This window comes from Panulirus ornatus, chromosome 4 (assembly GCF_036320965.1).
Source record: "Panulirus ornatus isolate Po-2019 chromosome 4, ASM3632096v1, whole genome shotgun sequence".
Lineage (NCBI taxonomy): Eukaryota > Metazoa > Arthropoda > Malacostraca > Decapoda > Palinuridae > Panulirus > Panulirus ornatus.
The window spans coordinates 56,838,830-56,848,649 of NC_092227.1; positions in this window are offsets into that span (position 1 = coordinate 56,838,830).

The window sequence follows — 9,820 nt, forward strand, 5'->3', positions numbered from 1 at the left end:
GTTTGGAACCTCGTCGCCTGCAACGATGTACATGGTCTGATGGAAGCCCTCAGTATCAATCATATCCCTTAGAAGTGAAGACTATTCACAGATTCGTCAAAATGGCGTTCAAAAGCTGTTCTACTGCATGATGGCAACGTGTTACCGTTACAATTCCAGTTGATCATGCAGTCCATACCACAAGAAATACCATGGCAGCTTTGTGGCGACGGTAACAGGGCTACACAAAGGTTTGCTGTTTCCCGTGTGAATGGGACAGTCGAGCAAAGACTTCCTATCACAACAGAAGGGACTGGGCTCCACGACAGCTGTTGAAACCAGGACCAACGAATGCACGGCACCTACCGCTTGTAGAATCCACTAAGGTTTTGCTTCCGCCTCTGCACTTCACACCGGGCCTCCTGAAGAACTACGCTAAAGCTATGGATACAAATGGGCCGGCGCTTAGGTATCTCGGTGGGATATTTCCAAGGCTCAGTGAGACGAAAATCAAGGAGAGTGTTTTCGCTGGTCCACAGATCCGCGAGCTGTTAAAATACGAGCTGTTAAACCGCATCCTCAGTGGTGACAAGATAGCGAGGAACGTTTACCACCACCTTTCCATGAGATATTGAGCTGACAACTACCAGGAACTTGTAAAAAACCTCTTGTCATCCTTGTAGATAATGGACTGCAATATGTCTTTAAAGATACATTTTTCTCGCCTCTCATCTGGATTTTTTCCCCGGCTACCGACGCCGCAGTGAGCGATGAGCATGGTGAACGTTCCCATCAAGACTACTCTGCGATAGAGAGAAGATACCAGGGCAAATGGGGTTCAGCGATGTTAGTGGGCTATTACTGGACGTTAACAAGAGATGCTCCAGGTCTTGTATACAAGTGACAGTCGCAGAGACGTCGCGTTTACTCGAGGTAAGCCAGTGACTGTACCCTGTGTAACCAGTATAGTACGTAATAAGAAGAAAACATTAAGAGAGTAAATCCTTCTTGGAAGCAGTAACTAATCGAGCGTTTTCATCGTAATTTTCGTGTCCAATGTCCCCAAATCCATACAGGGAATCACTTTGCTTCCTCAAAACATAAAACAAGACAAAATTTGTTGGTGAGTGTCACCGGTGAGAACTCTAAGTTAACAAAGAACAACGGAGACATTACCGAACCAACTGTCTGCTTAACGCTCATCTGCTATCTGGCTGTCATCCCACTGAGCTGGTTTCGTTAGGCCTCATAAACGTGGGATAAATGCTAAAGAACTTGCTGTATTTTTCCCAAAGTTCAAATTCATCTGACTGTATCTTATCTAATCCTCTAACAAATGCACCTCAACACTTTCATTTTTCTTTTCAATTCCACTATGAGATCTTACATCCCCATCAACACTTAAAAGCATCGCTGGTTGAATGCCAGCTTAATAATTCATTAAACATATCCAATTTTTTTCAAGTGATGTAAAAATAAATCTTTTTTTTCCTGCAGATGAGAGTACCAGACTTGGTTTGAGGCTATTATGAAGTCCATGTCTCCTCATCAGGTGTGTTTGACTCGCAAATTTTACAAGTATTCATGAAGTTGCCAGTCACCCAAAATGCTCAACACCCCTGATAAGGACCAGTGACTTGCGTGTATAATGCATATTTCAAAAGTCCCAACAGTATATAAAAAGAAATTGGAATATATTCTTTATTTTAGGAAATATTCATTCTAAGCTTAGTATACTGAACAGACATTGATCATGTGTCAGATGGTACACAATGTGCTGGAAAGACAGGGTGGTAGTATGTGATTTATAGAAGTTTGGAAGTTGGGAGTGAATCACTTTTGCGAACCAACCTGCCCCTCCTCCCTTGATCGTGTATTTAAAAAGGACAAGGTGCTAACGTTGCTCCTTGACCAGGAACCCGTCACAACATTTTGGCAAGAGCCAAACCAAACACGTACCATTCCACCAGACACAATCAGTGGCTCAGACCAGGAGCTACAGTTTAAAGATAATTGATTAAAGGAAAACATCCACCTCTCCTCCCATCCAAGTCCTCCTGAAATCCCTAGTAACCACACTCGTATCCTTTTCTTTTGATCTCATTCTAAATGTTCTCCTCTTGCTTCATCCTCCGCTACAATACTGAATCCCCTAACTATCATCCTCTTTTGCTCACAAAATTCATCAAACACCATATGGGAACGTAAGGAATTCAAGAAACCCTTACGTCGATCAGTCCTTTAACCAGTTTACGTTATATATCTATCTATTTCTTCCACTGTATCCTTATTACGTACTGCACAAGACTGCTAATCATCTACATAGTCACCACTTAATGCCCACTATGGCTTGCGACGAAATTCTTCATGTCTGACATATTTGCTTGTTGTCTTTTATAGTTTAACCAACATGTATGATGAAACGGTTGAGGTCATCTGTTTGGTGACACAGTCCAGCATCAAGGAGTAGGAGCAAAATATGAGTCACATGGTAGAGTTGGGTTGTACTTTGGTGGTTAGAAAATAGGCTGACCGGCCGTAAAGAAAGAGTTGTGATTAATGGTCACTACAACTGTTACTACCTCTACTATCACAACTACTACTACTAATAACATAATGTGAATAATAACAATACCAATGATATTAGAAGTACTAAGAGTAATAGTGATAATGAAGAAAATAATGATAATTTTGATATAAATGATAATAATGATGATGATAATGAGGATGATAATAACAGCAATAATGATATTGATAATATAACAACAAAAACAACAATGATAATAACAAAGATGATTAGTAATAATAATAATAATAATAATAATAATAATAATAATAATAATAATAATAATAATAGCAATAATAATAATAATAATAATAATAATAATAATAATAATAACAATAATAATAATAATAATAATGATAATAATAATAATGATAATAATAATAAAAATAAAAATGATAATGATATCAAAAATAATAATGATGATTATGATAATCATAATGATGAAGAAGAGGGAGGAGAAGAGCGAACGAACGATCAATATAAAGATATTGCAAGTACGGATAACTCTTGATACTGATGTCTATATAAAACTCACATTGATAGCAGTGACATCTATCTTCGTCCAAGTAATCATAATAGCAATACACTGTAATACATTTACTTTTTCTACTAATACATCGATCACTATGGCTACGACTTTTACCACCACTCGCCACTTCAACCTTAAGTCTCCCTCACCCCACTAACCACCACAGCCACTGATATCATCAATTCCCACTTGTGTTGGTACTATTATTGTGACTTGCTTCATGTCTGGCTGTCTCTCCCCTTCTAGCGAGGTAGCGTCTACAACTAACGGGAAAGGCCCCCATTTACACACACTCTCCTTTTCCTGTGCAATGCACCGAAACCAGCGCCCACCATCCACAAGCACCACACATTATTCTTTAATGTATTTTGACCGCTTCAGATGCACCTGATTCAGTCCACTGACGTCACTTCTCTTCCTGTGTACCACATCTCTGCAAATCATTCTGTCCAGTGCATGCTTCCCTCCCTCCTGAATATTCACACACTGATGCCCACAATCTTTCCTTACGTCCTTCCGTGTCGTCTTCTTGCTTCTTCCGGTTCTGTTACACACAGACCCTCAGTCTTTCTTCCTTTATCCTCTCCATATGCCTGAACCGTTCCAGCGCATGCTGGTCTACCCCCTCAGTCAGAAAGAACCTACTAACACACATCTCCGACAGTCATTCTATACATGAAGAACCCACTCACGTCACATATCACTTTTAACAAATCCTCATTCACCCTTTGTTTTTACGATCAAATGCCGAAGACTCGCATCTGTGCAATACAGACGGGACTCCTGTTCCTTCAAATATACCTGTGTTTATCCCTCAACTGACGATGACCTCTCTTCATACAGTCCCTACCCAGCTTATGCCGATCTCGCTATCGATAACTCATTACAACTTTCCTCTCTCCCTCGACGGTTCTGTAATTCCACCTCTTAACTCAGTGAACATACTTGGTATTACTTTAACATCCACTCTGTCTTGGAAACCCCACAGCACGGAAGTAGCCAAGTCTGCCTCTCATGTTTTTTTTCCCGATAACTATGACCTGGCACTTTTTAAATGGCAGGTTTTTTTCACTTCCTCCAAAATTCGTTAATACTTTTCCTTGTCTCCTATATTTCCCTTTCATTAACCTCACCATATTTCAATTACGGCCCGGCCTTGATGCTGACCGTTGTCCGTGATTGGAGTCTCCAGTATAAAGAAAAAGATCGATAATGTTCTCCAGGACGTTAGCACAGTTCCACCTTATGACCCAACTGAGCTTCCATGGTTTTATGAGCAACCATGCTTACTCCCAGTCTCCTCCAGGTCCTCCCTCTTTAAATCAAACCTCAGCCCATCCTGATTCATCCTCATGCTGTATCTCATTACCTTATCTTCGTTCATATTTACTCAACAATTTCCTTTTGCATATTCTCCCAGACTCTGTCACCTGCATTTGGGATTTTTCCCCCGAGCCTGCCAGTAAAGCGGTGTCATCTTCAAAAAGCAACGGATTTACCTCCCATGACCCCCTAACCTCCCACTCCCACACCCCCACACCCCCTACAGCACACTGCACAGTGTAGAGTCTCCTCCCGCTCGAGGACAGATCCCAACATTCATCTCCTCACTTCCCCGTCACATATCATGGTGATATAACACATCCTTGACCTAGAACCACCTTTTACTGGGAACCACTTATCCTCCTCTCTTGTAACTCGCACGCAAACCGGTAACACATCACTCCTCCGGTAAGAGCAAACCACGGCATTTTCTCCCCTTTCTTTACCCTTGCAATTTCAGCAGCTTCCACAAAGCCTCTCTGTCAATCTATTCCTCCGAGAAATTCTCACACACATACCCTCTACCTCCTTGCCTTATCAGATGTTCAGTGCACGCTACCATCCTCTCAATCCCCACATTCCTATGCACTTTACCAGGTATACTCAACTGTCTTACCAATGCTACTTCCACCGGTACAGCACTACTACGTACTACAGCTTTTTACTGGTATTTCAACTGTGGTTACTACTGCTTCTGGTATTGATACCACCATCACTACTGCTACTGTTACTTCCATCACTACCGCTGTGACTTTTGCTATCAGGTCATGAACTTTCCTTGTTTTAAAGAATCACGAGCAAAGATTCTTCTTCCGTGTGATTCTCTCTAATATCCGACCCGGCCTTGCTAATGTTTGTGTTTATGCTCGTTATGTACATTCTACGTAAACTGCTTATGCCTGCCCACAGACACATACACACCTTCTAGTCTCGAGTTGCAAGACTTCCTCGACGGCAGATACGTAAAAGATCAACTCGTGTTGAGAGGAACCCCTCCAGTATCAATACATTATGTGTCAATACCAATTAAATCAAAGTTTTCCCTCGTCAGTCGTCCAGCAGCAAACATACCATCACAGGGGTAATGGCGTTAGCCCTAACAGCCAAGCCAGCGTATCGTGCACATCACGTGGACGGCTGCGAAGGAGGTGTGTGAAGGGAGAATGCACTTACTTGTACGTAATAAGGACTTTTATAGGAATGTGTGAATAATAAGGCTTTAGTTGAAGAATTATAAAAGGGGAAGAAGTTAAAAATCCTGACGAAATTCATCTCTCTCTCTCTCTCTCTCTCTCTCTCTCTCTCTCTCTCTCTCTCTCTCTCTCTCTCTCTCTCTCTCTCTCTCTCTCTCTTCAGAAGTCCATCCTCAGCAGCGTCTCTTCTGAATAGTTTCTTGCAAAGCCAATAGCTTACATTTCATAGCAATTTGTTTTCTGTTGTCAGGACGCAAATTATAGACATGACAATTTCACTGAGGTTTCTGTGCAATTTACATAACGAATATAGATGACCCTTTATATGCAAGTGCATATGAAGGTGTGTCTTGTATATACACATAGATTTGAGCGGTGCAGAGGTGACGTCATTACATTTAGTGATGAAAAGTCTACACATAAGTGCACATGCTATGCCTTGGGCAAGTGTCTGTATAAAAGATGCGCGAGACCTGGAACATGGTCAACACCAGTCCTTAGGGTAACTGGGGTCTATTCAATTAACCGTAAGGTAGTTAAGGGATTCCCAGCGGGATTAATGATTTCCACCTTTCCCATTCAACAGGCTGAGGTAAGTGGATAGTCTAGTTCACTCATTCACTTTACTTTTTTGAAATAAACAAGTGAAACAACAAAGAGACTATGATTTTCAAGATATAATTCATTGTTCCACCAATTCATTATAATTGTTCTTAGAATTGTTCATTCCATGCGCCATCCCTGAGGATTCAATTGTGTGTTATACAAAAGGTGTAACTAATATCAAGCCAATTAATCTTCCCTTTCAGTTCAGTCAGCTACACTTTCTTTTTTTCTTTCACTGATTAGCTTCAAGAGTTCTCAAACCGTGATTACAAAAATTATGCTAATTATTTTTGTCCATCCATATGAGAAAAATTGTATTTGTTGTTACATTCGGCAGGACTCTCTCTTTGCTTTCGTCTTACCTGCCTTGGCTCATGAAGCAATGTTCTGCTCTGGTTCTGTCTAACACTTGCGTTCATTTGTTGTGTTTACTCGCTTCTCTAATCGTGAAAATCCAAACTTTTCGACTTGCTCCCAAACTGGAATATATTTCGTGTCCAAACACTAAAGCATGAATTCTCCTTCGTGATAACTCCACAGTGTCAGTATTCAGTAATTCACTTAAACATTTACATTCCTGATTGTTGTAAGTGCTAGACAAACTCTCGACTCTTTCCTCTCGACTCCCCTACCTGGTATGCCATTAGCATACCTCCATTTCTAGGACTCTCTTATCATTGCGTGATTTCCGCAGCTTTCCTTCTGCCAACTACTCTCCAACGTTGAGCAACGAGAACTTCCACCATCGGGCAATGCAGTAACGTTGAAGGCAACGAATGGCCTCATAGCAGTTCATCATCAATACATCCACTTGTGCTAGAAACATAATTGATGCTAATATCATAAGAACAAAAATATCTATTCCATATTTCGTTTTTACGTTCTTCTTCTTGGAGGCTCTACGCAACTTGCACACCAAAGTTAAGTGCATACATTACAGTGAGGGACCAAGACACCATGAATGATGTTTACGATAAACTTTTGTCTCACTTCATAACGCACACAATATGCATCTAGTCCAAAAGCAAAAAAGAAATGCGATTCTCAGCTAACTAATCGTAAACTTTCTCCAACTTTATTATGCAATCTTTAGTACGCTTTGATCCCATTGCTGTATAAACATTTCAGGTTAAGTTTAATCTTCTTTGCTCTGTGTCTGCGAAGAATCTATCCCTTGATCTGAGTAGCCACTATCTCTTTCATTTTAACTTTCAATTCCTCTCCATTATTGGTCCATGCATTTCCCATCAGCAATGTTATGTCTGCTATCATGACACCCTCGGCCGAACAAAGCTCCTAGTTCAGACGGCAGTGGCCTTGCTATTCCTCAGAAATGTGCTCCAGCTCTGGTCTTAATCCTTTGTAAACATCCCAGGGTGTTACCAAGTACTACAGTGTTTCCTTCGTCTTAGGCCTTACGTCCCATTCTGGAAGTATAACACTACTTTTGCACTTCCCTTACAGTCCTCGTCTTACTCATCCTGAAAATCACAGACACTGACATAAAGAGCTTACTTCTCTCTTACCTGCAAAGACAAACTCGTCTGAAGCACTTGTTTTGGTGATTGCCGAGATCGCTCTATTGCCATACTTTCAGCATTCAAAATATTCTTCATCTGAAAACTTAAGCAAGGTTATTTTTTTTGTCTTAGAAGCTTTGAAAGCATTTGGCAAACTTTAGCACTGGGTTCTTCTCTCCAAATTTCCTTTATTTAGCCTTCCTCTTTCTTTAATCAAGGTTCATAGTCCTGATGGCATCCATCTCCGTGTACTGAAAGAGTGTGCCTCCGAACTTGCACTTGTGCTTGCTCACTCGTCTGTTCCGTTTCTATTTAAAAAGCAGAACTTTTCCTTCTTCTTAGAAGCATACCTTGGTACATCCCATTCTTAAGAAGGGTGACTGGTCTATCCCCTCCAACTACTGTCCCGTTACTTTGACTTCTATTAATTCCAAAGTCTCTGAATCCCTCCTCAACTCCCATATATTCAGACATCTTAAATCTTACAGTCCTCTCTTCCGTAGACGAGATCCACTAGTGATATTATTTCTTGCTTTTCTTACTTACTTTCTTATTCTGAAAGATTTTGTGGAATCCTATGTAGTTGACGAGAGTTAAGTAATCTATATAAAAACAAAACACTAGGAAGAACTGCAGAAACACCTGCCAGTTCGTTTCCACCAGTATGGCTGGATCATTATAAAGTGTATTCAAAACCTTTGCATGTCCTCACCTACGTTGTTTAGTATGTAAGGTGATGCTTGATGTTGTCTGCTTTACCCCCACCGGGATAACGTTTATGAACTCACGCCTCCCTGGGAAGACAAACATAACCTATTTGGTAAAGCTTTCTATCCGTGTATTCTCCTCAAACTACGTCGTAAGGTTTAGCTGAGGTCTCAACGAAACTACATAGGTCATCAGAGTTGAGTCTTCCCACGTCTCTGAGGAAAAGGCGTCATTTCCAAACCCGTAGGGTACATTAACAGAGTTCTTGTGCGCAGCAGTGATCCCATCCTAAGACTCTGTTGGCTTGAGGATTCTGGATGAATCCCTCTGGTTTGATATGTCAGTCTATGAGGTCCTTGTTCCTTGATATTAACTTTTTCCGTATCATACACACAAAATGTTTTCCTGGTCATCTTAACAGTAGGCTTTCGTGTCTGACCACTACTGTAAGACTTGTAAAACGCTGCAACTTGATGTCGGACCTGAACTTCACTTGTTGTGATTACTTCCTTCCATACAGGGGGACGTCAAAGATGAACTTCAGTTCCTTATAAAGTGATGTCAAAAAAGAACATAAGATTCTAACGAGTTAATTTAACATCATCCCTGGTTGTTGATGGAGGAGCCTTTTCCGTTTTCTCCATCAGCAGTGGTGTCCCTCAAGGCTCTATCCTGTCTCCTACACCATTTCTCCTTTTTATCACCTATTTTCTTCCTCCAAAAATTAACGAAAGCACTCTTAAGCTGACGACTCATCACTGCATTCCTCCACGTCCTTCATTTTTGCCACTTCTTCACTCACTCGATCTGCATCTCATCTCGACACAACTTCCTCAATAAACTCAGACTTGGACAGGATATCTTAGCGGAGTAGACGAAATCTGGGTCAAGTTTAATGCCTCTAAGGTCTACCATCTGCCCATCTCTGTATCGAAAAGTCCTGACAACCTTCCTCTCTCATTCGAAGGTTCTGTAATTCCACCTCTGGACTCCACGAATATACTTGGTATTGTTATAATATCCACTCTGTCTTGAAAACTCCACATTACGAAAATATCTCGGTCTACTTTAAGAAACTGGGACTCCTGTTTAGATGTTGAAATTTCTTGCCTTTCGAACAGTTGCTCCTTTTATACAAAGGATTATCCGTCGTTGTTTAGACTACTTCTCTCATATCTAGGGGTGTTTCTCCATCCTCATTTGACAGAATTGAGTCGAGAGTAATCCGATATATATATAACCTTGGCCCACTTGCTCTACGCCGTAATTCTGATTCACTTTCCCTCTCCTATTGGTACTATTTTGGTGTTTGTTCCCGAGAGTTGGCTGCTTGTGTGCCCCCACCACTGACTAGAACAACACAATACTCGACAAGCTGCTGCGTCACAATATTACT